The sequence below is a fragment of the Elephas maximus genome, chromosome 20 (assembly GCF_024166365.1).
Source record: "Elephas maximus indicus isolate mEleMax1 chromosome 20, mEleMax1 primary haplotype, whole genome shotgun sequence".
Classification (NCBI taxonomy): domain Eukaryota; kingdom Metazoa; phylum Chordata; class Mammalia; order Proboscidea; family Elephantidae; genus Elephas; species Elephas maximus.
Window position 1 is genome coordinate 43,525,911 of NC_064838.1, and position 14,580 is coordinate 43,540,490.

Here is a 14,580-nt window from a genome sequence, read left to right on the forward strand (position 1 = left end):
ACATTCTTCTCCAACACCACAATTTGAATGCGTCAGTTCTTTGGTCTTCCTTATTCATTGTCCAGCTTTTGCATGCGTATGAGGTGATTGAAGACCGTGGCTTGGGTCAGGTACACCTTAGTCCTCAAAGTGACATCTAGGGCTTTTTAGAACTTTAAAGAGGTCTTTTGCCACAGACTTGCCCAGTGGAATACATAATCTGATTTCTTGACGGCTGCTTCCATGGGTATTGATTGTTGATCCAGGTAGAATGAAATCCTTGAGTTCTTCTCCATTTATCATGATGATGTCCATCAGTCCAATGATACCTGGTATAAAGAAAAAATAACTAGAGTAGCTGGACAGTAAGCAAGAGGTGGAAGGGGATAGTAAGCATGTGGGTGGCCTCTAAGCAGAGATCTGAAGGGGACAAATGTGTGAGGAGGTGTGGAAAGGTCATTCCAGGCAGAGGGAAGAGCAAGTGCCAAGCTCCTGAGATAGACAAGCACTCAAGGACCCGTGTGACTGGGGCAGAGGAAACAAGTGGAGCGGGGTAGCAGGTGGGTACGAAGTTGCAGAGCCTAGCAGCACAAGGTTGGGTGGGTCCTTGAAGGCCAGGGAAGGACTTTCAGTTTCTTTTGATGAGATGGGAATCACAGGAGAGGCCTGAGCAGGGGTGGACAAGGGCATGGGCTGCCTGAAGTTCTGAAACTGTCACTTTGGCCACCAAGTGAAGAGTAGGCTGACAGGGCCAGGACGGAAGCAGGGAGGCCTATGAGGAGGAGGCTGCTGTAATAGTCAGGCTGGATCCCAGTCAGTAGAAGTGGAGGGGGTGAGGAGGTCAGTGCTCTGAAGATGGACTGGATGCAGGGAGAACGAGAAAGAGCAAAGCACATGACAGCTCCAGGAAGTGAGCTTGAGCTAGAGAAGGAGGACAACTGAGAGGAGCCGGCTGGGAAGGGAGGTGGTGCCCCACCAGGAGCTCAGTTTGGGCTGTGCTTACCCCCAAGTGGAGGTGACAGAGTCACCTGGGCACATAACTCCAGATTTCACGGGAGAACCGGGAGCTGGAGCAAGGCATCTGAGAGTCATCAGGTTAGAGGTGACAGTGAGCCTCAGGCTAGTTCCACCTTGTTGCTGTCAGAGCCAGGCTGGAAGGTAAGTCCCGTGAGAGAGAACAGGCCAGCAAAGCCTCAGACAGCCCAGCAGGGAGATGGAAGTGAATACCACCAGGTGATTCCTTGTCGGGCTGAAATGGCTGGGCCTTTATACCCCTCCTGGCTCAGCTACTGTACCCAGAAGGAGTTGACATCTGAAGGTTGCATGCTGACCACACCTGTAGCTGGGCAAAAAGTCCATCCTCTAAGATGGGGCAGGGGCACTGCCTGGCTATTGTCCTTGGGCAGAGCAGTGCCTTGGACACAAGTGAGTCCATCTTGTAGGTGGGAACAGACACAGAGAGGTTAAATGACCTTGCAAAGCCACCCAGGGCAGCACCACTCTCCACTCCAGCATCTGGAGCCATTGGCTGGGTAATGCCCCAGAGCGTTGCAGAGAAATGCCCAGCCCTGGGCTGAGTCCTCAAGATCCCCCGAGAATGGGATCTTGTCTGTATATTTTAAAAAATAAACAGATGCCTTTTAATAGCTAATATACATACCTGGTAAAATTTCAAACTACAATAATAATCATAAGTATTATTTTTATACCTAATATTTCCTGAATATGCAGCTAAGCTCTATTGCCAGTATTATCTCACGTAATGCTCACAACAACTCTGTGAACAAGGCACCACTCTTAGGCCCATTTTACAGATGAGGACACTGAGGAGAGAGAGATTAAGGTGCTTGTCTACAACTAATAAGGGCTGGAGCCGAGACTCAACGCAGGGCACCCTGCCTTAGAGCCTGCCCTGTAAGGAAGGTATACAGGGAGCATAACCCCAAGTCCCCACTAGCTCCTCCCACAGTTCCTGCCCTTTCTACTAGCTCCTCCCACAAAGACGCCCCCACCCCCATCTAAACAAAACACCTCTCACAGGTTCTTCCAGAGGTTCTATACACGTTGCAGCATCTCCTCAGGTCTTTTCTTTGTGTTTTGTCTCACACAAAAGAAGCATAGCACTCACTGCAAGCTGCCCCTGGTTCCTCCGCTTCCCTGTTTTGTCAATGAGAAAACCAGTGAAGCTATGGACACAGGTCCCAGGGCAGAGGGGGGCGGGCCAGGTCTGCAGGCTGCACTCCTGAAGCAAGGGGTCTCCGCCCCCACCTGCCCAGGCAGCGGCAGAATGACCAGCCCCCTCGCCTTCCCCGCCAGCCAGCTGCAGCCTGCCAGTCCCCTCCTCTCCCCCTCTTCCCAGTTCCCTTTTAGGGAATTAAGCACAGAAGTATTAAAAGGGATTGTTCAGGCCGGTTAATTAGCTCAGAAGAGGCCTCCATGGCGTCCGGGGTCGCAGCCATCCGCTACTCTTTATTAGCTGAATTGATGGCGACAGCAGGGCCCAGATGGGAATAAATTGAATCCAATGGCAAAGGGATTCTTGCGCGAGCCATTAACCAAAGACAGTAGCCTCATGCTTTACTCTCTGACTTTTTTATAGTCTTTCCCCAGCTCCTGCCAGACGTCCACTCAGCATGCCCATATGGGGGCAGCAGCCCCATCCATCCCAGGAGTGTTCCTACCTGTGCCGGAAAGCCCACCCCAAGGGCCCCAGGGCAGCGAGGGGCAGCCCTGATAAATGAGACCAGAATTCCTGACCCTGACACTTTGCCCCGAATCTGCAGCAAAGAACCCCCTGCACACAAGGACGCTACCTTGGCCCCCAACCCTGGTCTTTTCCTCCCAGCACCACCCTCGGAAGGCAATATTATCCCCACTTCTGTGTTAGGTGACAGATGGGGCCCACCGAGGGCAAGAGACCATCCACACAGCCTTGGACGGGCAGAGGAAGGGACCAACACAGCCTCAGCTGACTTTGTTGCAGGCCTACTGTGTGCCAGGTTCCACTCCACTTACACATTCGCTTGTTTAATCCTTTCAGCAGCCCTAGCAGATGGGCACTAACTGCCACCGCCGCTGCCCCCCTCCACCCTGTTACAGAGTAGAAAGTGGGGGCCACTGAGTTGCTGAGCAGCTAGCCCAGGGTGGCTCCACAAGTGAGCAGTGGAGCAAGTCCAAGCACAGATGGACCCTCTCAGCACCCTGGACAGGGCTGAGCTCTGCCCATGGCTGACACTGGGCAAAAGCCTGGGGTAGAACTTGCATTCTAGGCCACATGAGTGATGCCGCACCCCACCTGCCCCCACTACCTCCCCTGGCACACGGATCCTCCCCCATTCCAGGAACATGTCCGCACCCACCATTCCTATCTGGGGCTTTCACCTTTGCCAGCTCCCCTTCCTGCATTGCTTTGCCTCAAATCTTTGCCCTGCCACTCCCCCTCCTCACCTGGTCTCAGCACTGTCACCTCCTCAGAGAGGCCCTCCTGACCATCTCCCAAACTTGTGCCAACTGTCCTCGTTCCTGTTCTCCATGGTGCTTTCTGGACCAGTCTCACTTGTACAGTGTGTGTTTCCTGACTGAGGTGTCAGGTCCAGGAGGGTGGAACTTCATCTGTCTTGTCACTGTATCCCCCATGCCCAGCACTGTGGTAGATGGGCAGTAACCACGGCTTGAATGTTGAGCAAATGGGTTTACTGAGCCCCTTCTACATGCCCAGCTCTGTGGGGGTTGGGCCCACTAAACCCACACATGCCCATAGGAAAGAGGTTCTGTGGCCCCCATTCTGTGGACAGGGCTGTGAGGGCTCAGCTAGGAAGGTGACTTCCCCGAGTCACACAGCTAGTTGGACAGCAGCTGTCAGCTGCCCAGAATCTCCTCCCCCATCTCAGGGCTTCATGGACCTGGGAGAAGTGTGGGAGAGGCTGCCAGAGATGGGGGTGAGGGCCAAAGAGGACCTGGGAACTTTGGGGAGATGCCCCAACAGTAGTTGGACCCGGACAGCCTGGACAGGTGTAAGAGTGTCTATCAAAGAGTCCTCTGCACACTTGGAAAACCAGATGGTTCTCTGTGATCCACAGTGGGGAGTCAGCCCAGTGCTCTTGAGACTCCTACAACCAGACCCCGTCCACTGTCCCCAGTCTGGTCCTTCCCCTTACCTTCACATCCTGATCTCAAAGTCCTTGACCCTCACCAGAAGACTTTATGCTCTGCCACTTGCTGTTTCCTCAGCCTGTGATTTCCTCCCCTTTTTGGTACTGGTGAACTCCTACTCAACCTTCAAGGCCCTACTCTACCTACCCTTGGCCACCCTACCACCACCTTCCCTTACATCCTTCTTCCTCAATTACAGAGTCTGACTTCCACTGCTGAGGCTTTAAAATGCTGCATTCTCACTTTCCTAGCCTCCTTGGCAACTCATCAGGGCAGGGGTCAATCCCTGGGGTGGGGGGAGGTGGTAATGTGGTAAGGGCTTCCCCTCTAATTAAAAAAAAAAGAGCCTCCTGAGAAGTCATGATCCCTGTGATTCTTCACTGGGCACAGATGTACCTGAATGCCCTAGTAGAATGACTGGGAGGCTGTCTTTGACTACAAAGGAATCATCTCTGACAGGCAGAGGAGACAAATACCCTGGGTCAGGCAGGCGGTGCCAGGAAGAGCCCAGCTAGTCAGGGAGGCAGCAGGGACTTGGTTCCAGACCAGTGAGGGGCAGTCAGGGGGCTTTGCAGGGACAGCCAGCTCTGATGTGGGCTATTACAGTTGGTTGTGACTGCTGTGCAGAGCGTGGGCTCCAAGAAGGAAGGATAACGGTGGACCGCGGGAGCCTAGGAGGAGGGGACAGATAAGAGGGTGAGATAGGGCTGGACAAGGTGGTGGAATGGGAAAAAATGTCAGATATTTTAGGTAGTGCCAAAAATTCTGTGGCCATGGGAAGTTTACCACCTGGGCTTCCATGTCCTCATCTCTAAAATGGGACCACAACCAGTAAGGGAAGTTGTGTTCTGGCTACACAACAAGTGGCACACGAAAGGCCACAATACCCATCAGCACTAGTTGCCTATCCCTGCCCCATTCATTCCCCTTCACAGACTCAGTGGGGCACCAAGGGGTGACCTCAAAGGCTGCCCTTCCGAATCTCCCACAACCTCAAAAATCATGAAGAATCTGAACCACAAAAGGTTGGGGGAGTCCTCAAATGCAGGAGAACACCTCCCTTTGCAGCCCAAGGCCCACCATTCCCCACCCACCCCACCTGACACCTCCCAGGTGAGAGAGCAGAAGGGGAAATCACATGGGTGTCCTGGACCTGCTCCCAGGAAGGTGTAGTACAGCGGGAAGCAGCTGGGGGCTTCTCCGGGGCGCCAGGCCAGTGGGGTTAATTGCTCATACAATTTCAGAGCGCACAGGGGCCTCGTTCATTACTGAGAAACATTTCCTTGGGAGTGTTTACAAGCCACCTGGAAAACCAGCAACAGAACCAATTCTTCACCATTTTCTGACAGGCTTCCCACAGAAGACAGAACCAAGAAGTGAGGGCAGGTGGACCTCAGGGCTAGTGTGGGGCTGGGAGAGGCTTCCTGCCCCAAGTCAGGGCTGCATTTAGGATGATGGTTTGGCTGAGATGGAAAAATGCAGCCTGGCCAGCTCAGCTATGAGGGAGAGGCAAGCAGGGACAGGAGGCAGGGATGGAAGAGACAGACCTTGCGTAGAGACCCTCCCCTTTCTCAGAGGTCATGCTTGTTCCCACCGGGCCTTGACATGGCTGCTTTCTACTGGGCTTCCCCTGTCCTCAGCACCAGACTGTTCTGATGAGCCCAGCAGCACATAAACACCTCTTTGAACTCTATCTGATTAGTAAATGGGAAAGGAATTGAGGGGAGGGAGGCAGAAGAATATGGAAAATAGCCGGGGAGGGTCTTGGTCCCTGTTCGTGGCAGTGAACACTGGAGCAATCACTTTGGACCATGGATGACCATTCCATACCTGTGACCCTCCAATTTACCCCACATCCCAGAAAATGATGTGCCCTGGGAAGAAATGTGCATAAGGACATTCCCAGCAGCCGTGTTCTTGAACAGAAAAAGCAATCCTGGAAACAATCCATCCCTCTATCCGTCAACAATAGAATGAACAAATAAGCAGTGGCCTATGCTAACAATGGAATTCAGTATAGCATTGGGAATGATGGGTCTATAGGTACACATATCGTCCTGAGGGAGTCTTAGGGACACTGTTCAGAGTCATGTCACAGGAGGATACACATGGTCAGACTCCACTTATAAAACCCAACCAACCAACCAGCCCACTGGTGTCAAGTTGATTCTGACTCATAGCAACCCCATAGGGTTTGTAAGGCTGTAAATCTCTACAGAAGCAGACTGCCACATCTTTCTCCCGCAGAGTGGCTGGCGATTTCAAATTGCCAATCCTTCGGTTAGCAGCCAACCACTTTAACCACTGTGCCATCAGGGCTCCATCGACTTATATAAAGTTAAGAAAAAACAGAAGGCCTAAACAATATATTAATTAGGCTGCATCCATAGGTAGCGAGCTATAAGGTACAAGAGAATGATAAGCACACTTCACTGTAATTATTACAGCTGGGTGGTGGGAGACAGGAATGGCAGGAGCATGAAGGGGCTGCTAAAATCTGGAATGTTCTATATATGGTAAGTTCTTTTCATTATTCTTTAAACTGCACATGAACTTTGTATACACTTTTGAGTGCATAATCTATTTCACAATAAAAATTTTAAAATAAGAAAAAAGTGTACAAGCTGGCGGCTGTTTGAAGAAGACAGTTGGAGCAGAGGAGAGGGAGGGAGGAAACCAAAAACCCTGAGGAAGACACGCAGAGACAATGGTACAAAAGGCTGGCAGCTTGGCCAGTGAGCAGCAGCCTGGCCTTGCCCCTACCCTGATTGATGTCTGAAGAATGCCATCTCTCAGACAGGGGCCACAGGTGAGCGTGGCCAGGACCCCATTCCACTTCCCACCTCCCCCAGCATTGAGGCAGTTGGCTCACACTGCATCCTGCCCCAGCCCACCTCCAAGCAGGGCTCCTGTGCCCGAAACTTTCCCTTCATGAAACCCCTTAAAATACAGATGCCTGCCCTGATCAACTGGGCACTCAGTTCCCACTGGGTTAGTGCTCCCATACTGGCATGCATCACGATATTTTAGGAATGGGACTGTGCCAACAGAAAAACGAAGCAGTCTCTCCTGAAGCCACACGACCCCAAGGACCCACTGTACCCCTCTCAGCGTCAAGACGAACAAGGATGGGGAGCCCATGGGGTCTCCAGAAGGCCAGGGTGAAGGGCGGAACTCCTACCTGCAGCAAGCCTCCTCCTTGCCTGCCAGTTGGCCTGAAGTGCCCCTGCGGGCAGGTCTGCCACCAGTCTGAGGCCTTCAGGGCAACTGCTGACTGGCTCAGGTGGGGCCTGGGTGGGGAAGTCCCTTCCTGGGCACCCCCTCACCTAGTGCTGAGGGCTTATGGTGCCCAGGGCAGGTCAGGCTGGGCCCATCTGTGTGTGGGGAGATCCACACTTCACTTCCACCTCACTCTCACGTCCCACTCCCAGGAAGATGGCTGCAGCAAAGAGGAAATTTCGGGAAGCCCAGGGACTTCTGTCCACTTCCATGCCTGTGAGGATCACTTCTGTGACCCCTAACACTTTAAAAAGTCATTGAGATACGTCAAATGGTGGGAGTAGTAGTAGCAACCTCAGGACCTGTCTAACTTCTGGGGGGATAATGACCAGGATCAGAGTAAAGCTGATTCCCATGAGGTGGAGGTCAGACATACCTCCACCCTTCAACCTTTTTACCAATTCTGACACCAGCTGTCCCTTCTTCAGCACTCCCTACTCCTCTTCTGGGTTCAATAATCTGTCGCAATGGCCACACGGAACTCACAGACCATATTTACAGTTAAGAGGTTTATTGAGGAAGTAACAGGGTACAACTTGGGACCAGGATCAACAAGCTACAACTCGGGATCAGGACCAGGAAGCATGTAGGCAAAGCCTCCCTTCTTCAGTGCAGGACAGCTCTCTCAACTCCTCTGGGTCCTGCAGGCCTCCTTTCAGCCCCCTGAGGACAGACTTCTCTTGGCCTTGCCGTCTGTAGCCACTGGCTCTGAAACTGGGCACCTTCCAGGCCTGTCACTGTTTTCAGTGTCACAGCCCCTGACCCTTGTTACAACTTGCGTAGGAGGTTTGTTGCCTCATTTCCCTCTGTGTCTTCTCTCTTGCCTTTTCTCCTTTCTGCTTATTCCTGCTTCCTATCTGCCTCCTGTCTGAAAAACCTCTGTGGGGTTGGTTGCATATATACACAAACTCCTCACCAATTTCAAGGCATGACCCTCCCACCAGGGCCATGAGCTGACCAATCCCCTCTTGGTAGGCCACAAACACTTCATTTGCATAGTAAGCTATAGTAATTTCATTTGCATAATCTATAGTCACTTTATTTGCATAGCCTGTTGACCAATCCCTGCAAGGTGCATACCAATCACAGGGCAGCCTACAGCCCAGGACCAGATAAGAAGTATCAAACCAAGTTGTTCATAGCTTACCCAGGAACTGTCAGTCAACCTGGACAAAAGTAACAAATCTTCTGGGGTAGAAAACTAGGGCAAAGGTAACTCACCAGGACTTAGGGGGAAAAAATCTCTCAAGCTATTTTTCCAAAGAACCAAGGCAAAAGTTCTCATAAAGGAACTCATTTCACCACAAGGTATGACATGCATAGGTGCTCAAATCCTAAACTTTTGCTCGAATAAAAATTTACATATGTGTACATTCATATAACTGCCACCCAGATCAATATTTGAAACACCTCTGGGGCACCAGAAGGCTCCAGGCATCCTGTTCCAGTCAGTATCCCCAGATCCAGCCAAAGTCCTGACTTCTATTCCAACTTACTGGTTTTGCCAGCTCCTCAACATGGTACAAACGGACTCGTATCTATGACTTCTTGTGTCTGGAGTTTTCGCTCCTGATTGTGTCTGAGATTCATCTAAGTGGTACGTAGCATGACTTTCTTCTTCTTTTCCACTGCTGTGTGGTATAGCATTGTATTATTAGATCACAACTGATTTACCCATTTTGCTGTTTATGGACACTTGGGTTGCTCCCGTTTGGGAGCTATTATGAGCATTGCTGCTAAGCATATTCGTATCTGTGATTTTTGACGAAAAAGCGTGCTCGTTTCTTTTGGGAATAGTCTTGGGGTGGAATTGATAGGCCATATGGTAACCATATATTTAATTTTAACTGCTGAACAGTTTTCTCAAGTGACTTATCATTTTACATTGTCATCAACAATGTAAGAGATCCAGATGTTCCAGTCTTGTCAACACTTGGTGTTATCAGTCCTTTTTTTAAAATCAAAACATAATTTGCATACCATAAAATTTACCGTTTTAAAGTATGCAATTTAATGGCCTTTATTATATTCACAGTGCTGTGCAACTATCACAACTATCTAATTCTAGAACATTTCCATCATCTCAAAGAAAAAACCTCATACCCATTAACTATCACTCCTCATTCCATCATTCTTCCAGCCCCTGGCAACTACTAATCAACTTTTTGTTTCTATTCTGAGCATTTCATATGAATGGAATCATGCAATATGTGTCCTTTTGTGTCTGGCTTCTTTCACACAGTATAATGTTTTCAAGTTTCATCCATGTAGCATGTATCACAGTGTCATTTCCCTTTATGGGTGAATAACATTTCATTGTACGGATATATCGCATTTTATCTATCCATTCATCTGTTGATGGAAATTTGTTTCCATTTTTTTGCTGTTGTGAATAGCGCTGCTACGCACATTTGTGTACAAGTTGTTGAGTGGATATGTTTTCGTTTTACTTCGGTATGTACCTAGGAGTGGAATTGCTGGGTCATAGAAGAACTCTATGTTTACCTTTTTGAGGAACTTCTGACTGTTTTCCACAACACAACACCTTCATCATTTTGCTTTCCCATCAGCACAACAGAGGCTTAGACTCACCCCCCAAGATCTTTCTACAATATGATATTCACCCCTCCCATCAAGAGATAGGGTCTATGCTCCTCACCTTTAAGCAGGGAGGGCCTATGACTACAACAGAAGTGACATTATGTGTTGTCTGAGGCTTGGTCACAAGACAGTGCAGCACCAGCCTTATCCTCTTGAGATGTTTGCTCTTGAAACCCTGTCACCTTGACTTGAACAAGCAGAGACCCCACAGGAAAGTGTTGTGCAGTGGTTCTGGCCACAGCCCTGCTGAGGTTCCAGCTGAGAGCCAGCCCCAGTCACCAGACAGATGAGCAAGCCTCGCAGTGACTCCAGCCCTAGGCTTCAGCCCTAGCCACTGTCTAACTACAACTGTTTGAGAGAGGTTGACAGAAAACTGCCCAGCTGAGCCCAGCAGCCCTGGGAACCATGAAAGATAATGACAGGACAATTTTGTTGTTTTAAGCCCCTAAATGTTTGGATGGTTCACAGATGACCAGAACATTATGGGTAGATACTGGAGTATTGCTGCTTTGAGTATGGAGCATTCTGGCGATTTTGGAGTATGAACAAGGTCCAGGGTTTAGAATCCTAGTGGTACCACTTTCAAACACTTACCACTTGGGCAAGTAACTGAGTCTCAGTTTCCTCTTCTGCAAAAGAGGATAATAGCTCCTACCTCATAGCTTAGGAGTCCCTAGGTGGCATAAATGATTAAGTGCTCAACCACTAACTGAAAGTTTGGTGGTTTGAACCCACCCAGAAGCTCCTCAGAAGACAAGCCTGGTGATCTGCTTCTGAAAGGTCACAACCTTGAAAACCCTGTGAAGACATGAACAGACATGTGCACACCTATGTTCATCGCAGCACTATTTACAATAGCAAGAAGATGGAAACAACCCAAGTGCCCATCAATGGATGAATGGATAAGTAAAATGTGGTACATACATGTAATGAAATACCACTCAGCAATAAAGAAAAATGAGGTCCCAAATCATCTTGGAACATGGAAGAACCTAAAAGACATTATGTTGAGCGAAATAAGTCAAATCACACACACACAAAAAAATACTGTATGTTCTCGCTTTTATGAAATGACATGAACAAGTAAATATACAGAAACTAAGTTTCATTAGTGGTTACCGGGGATGGGGAGGGGGGAGATTCACTCTCTAGGTAGTAGACGCTTGTTATTTTTGGTGATGCGAAAGGTAACACTGAATGAGGGTGAAGTATGCACAGCTTGACAAAGGTAAACCACTTCACTAAAAAGTGCACAAGACAAAAGAACCTGTTGGTAACTGCTATAGAATACATTATTTTGAAACAACGGCAAAAAATACATGTGTGGGTATATATTTACTTATGTAGGCATATATATGTACAAACCCATTGGTGCTGAGTCGATTCCAACTCATAGCAACCCTATAGGACAGAGTAGAACTGTCCCATAGAGTTTCCAAGGATGTGTTCTTTACAGCTTAGTAAAGCAGAGGGTCAGTGAAAAAGAAGAAGACTCTCAATGAGATGGATGGACACAGTAGCTACAACAATGGATTCAAGCATAACAATGATTGTGAGGATGGCACAGGACCTGCCAGTGTTTTGTTCTGTTGTATGTAGGGTCACTGTGAGTCAGAAATGACTCGACAGCACCTAACAACAACAATCTTTATGGAAGAAGACTGCCACATCTTTCTCCCACAGAGCGGCTGGTGGGTTTGAACCACTGACCTTTCAGTTAGCAGCCAAGTGCTTAACAGTTGTGCCACCAGGACTCTCTCCCGTTTATGTATCATATATGTGTGTTCATATAGGTGTATGTATACGCATCTATGTGACTGTATGCACTATATGTATATCATATATATAATAAAGCTCATAGGGGGCATGGTTACGGATACTTCCTAGACCTAACCAAACACCTCAAGGGTTTGGATTTCTGGGTTTGAAGGTTTAGGACTACAGTCTTATGGGACACCTAGGTCAATTGGCATAATATAGTTCATAAAGTTAAATTTTACATCCTAGCTTGGTGAGTAGTGTCTGAGGTCTTAAAAGCTTGTGAGCGGCTATCTAAGGTACAACCATTGGTCTCTACTCATCCAGAGCAAAAAAGAAAGAAGGTAACCAAAGACTCAAAGAAGAAGCTAGTCTATAGAATTGTTCTATAGGCTACACGAACCACGGCCTTATCTACTCTGAGACCAGAACTGGATGGTGCCCAGCTCCCACTACTGACCATTTTAATCAGGGCCACAATAGTTGGATGCTGATAGAATGGGAAAAAATGTGGAACAGAACCCAAATTCCTAAATTAAAAAAAAAAAAGACCTACTAGAGTAGTTGAGACTGGAGGACTCCCTGAGACTGTTGACCTGAGATACTCTTCAAACCTTGAACAGAAACTAACCCCTGATGTCATCTTGTAGCTAAATAACGAATTGACTAAAAAATAATGAATATCACCTATAAGTACTGTGCTTCTTTAAAAAATCACCTATGTAAGACCAAACAGTCAACAATTACTTTAAAACAAAGATGAGAATGTAAGAGGTCAGGGAAACTAGGTTAATGGAAATGAAACAACCAGAATGGAAATAATGAGAATGTTCATTCATTGTGAAGAATGTAGCCAATGTCGTGAACAACTTGTATAGAAATTGTTGAATAGGAACCTAAACTGCTGTGTAAACCTTCACTGAAAACGCACACACACACACACACAAAATATATGTGTATATATATATATATAAGTCCTATGGAGAATTCTACTGTGCACACATGGGGTCATTATGAGTAAGAATGGACTTAACAACAACTAACAATGACAACCACCTCATAGCTTGACAGAGTCAACCTTAATGATGAGAATGGAGTCAAGCTTTCAGGATCTTTATTTGCTGATGTGGCATGACTCAAAATGAGAAGAAACAGATGCAAACATCCATTAATAATTGGAACGTGGAATGTCTGAAGTCTGAATCTAGGAAAATTAGAAGTCATCAAAAATGAAATGGAAGACATTAGTGAGCTGAAATGGACTTGTATTGGCCATTTTGAATCAGACAATCATATGGTCTACTATGCTGGGAGTGACAAATTGAAGAGGAATGGCATTGCATTCATCATCAAAAAGAGCATTTCAAGATCTGTACTGAAGTACAACTGCTGCCAGTGATAATATCCATATGCCTATAAGGAAGACCAGTTAAAACAACTATTATTCTAATTTATGCACCAACTACTAAGCCCAAAGATAAATTGAAGATTTTTATCAACTTCTGCAGTCTGAAATTGATCAAACATGAAATCAGGATACATTGATAATTACTGGTGATTGGAATGCAAAAGTTGAAAACAAAGAAGAAGGATCAGTAGTTGGAAGATATGGCCTTGGTGATAAAAAATGATGCCAGAGATCACATGATAGAATTTTGCAAGACCAATGACTTCTTCATTGCAAATACCTTTTTTCAACAACACAAATGGCATCTATACACATGGACCTCACCAGATGGAATACACAGGAATCAACTTGACTACATCTGTGGAAAGAGATGATGGAGGCTCAATATTATCAGTCCGAACAGGCCAGGGGCCGACTGTGAAACAGACCATCAGTTGCTCATATGCAAGTTCAAATTGAAACTTAAGAAAATTAGAACAAGTCCAGGAGAACCAAAGTACGACCTTGAGCAAATCCCACCTGGATTTAGAGACCATCTGAAGAATAGATCTGATGCGTTAAACACTAAGGACCAAAGACAAGATGAGTTATGGAATGACATCAAGGGCACCATACATGAAGAAAGCAAGAGGTCACTTAAAAGACAGGAAAGAAAAGACCAAAATGGATGGCAGAAGAGACTCTGAAGCTTATTGTTGAACATCAAGTAGCTAAAGCGAATGGAAGAAATGATGAAGTGAAAGAGTTGAACAGAATATTTCAAAGGGCGGCTCAAGAAGACAAAGTATTATAATGACATGTGCAAAGGCCTAGAGTTAGAAAGCCAAAAGAGAAGAACACGCTCAGTATTTCCCAAGCCTCAAGTTGCAATAGTGAAAATTCTGTGGGCAAAATACTGAGAGACACAGGAAGCATCAAAAGAAGGTGGAAGGAATACACAGAGTCACTGTATCAGAAAGAATTGGTCAACGTTCAATCACTTTAGGAGGTAGCATATGATAAGAACCAATGGTACTGAAGGAAGAAGTCCACGCTGCACTGAAGGCATAACAGAAAACTCCTCGAAGTTCAAGCCAAATTCAGAAGAGGACCTGGAACAAAGGATAGCATTCATTGTTGATGTCACATGGATCCTGGCTGAAAGCAGAGAATACCAGAAGGATGTTTATCTGTGTTTTGTCCACTATGCGAAGGCATTAGACTGTGTGGATCGTAACAAATTATGGATAACATTGCAAAGAATGGGAATTCCAGAACACTTAATTGTGCTTATGCAGAACCTGTATATAGATCAAGAGACAGTCGTTTGAACAGAACAAGGGGATCCTGCATGGTTCAAAATCAGGAAAGGTATGCTTCAGCGTTGTATCCTTTCACCATACTTATTCAATCTGTACGCTGAG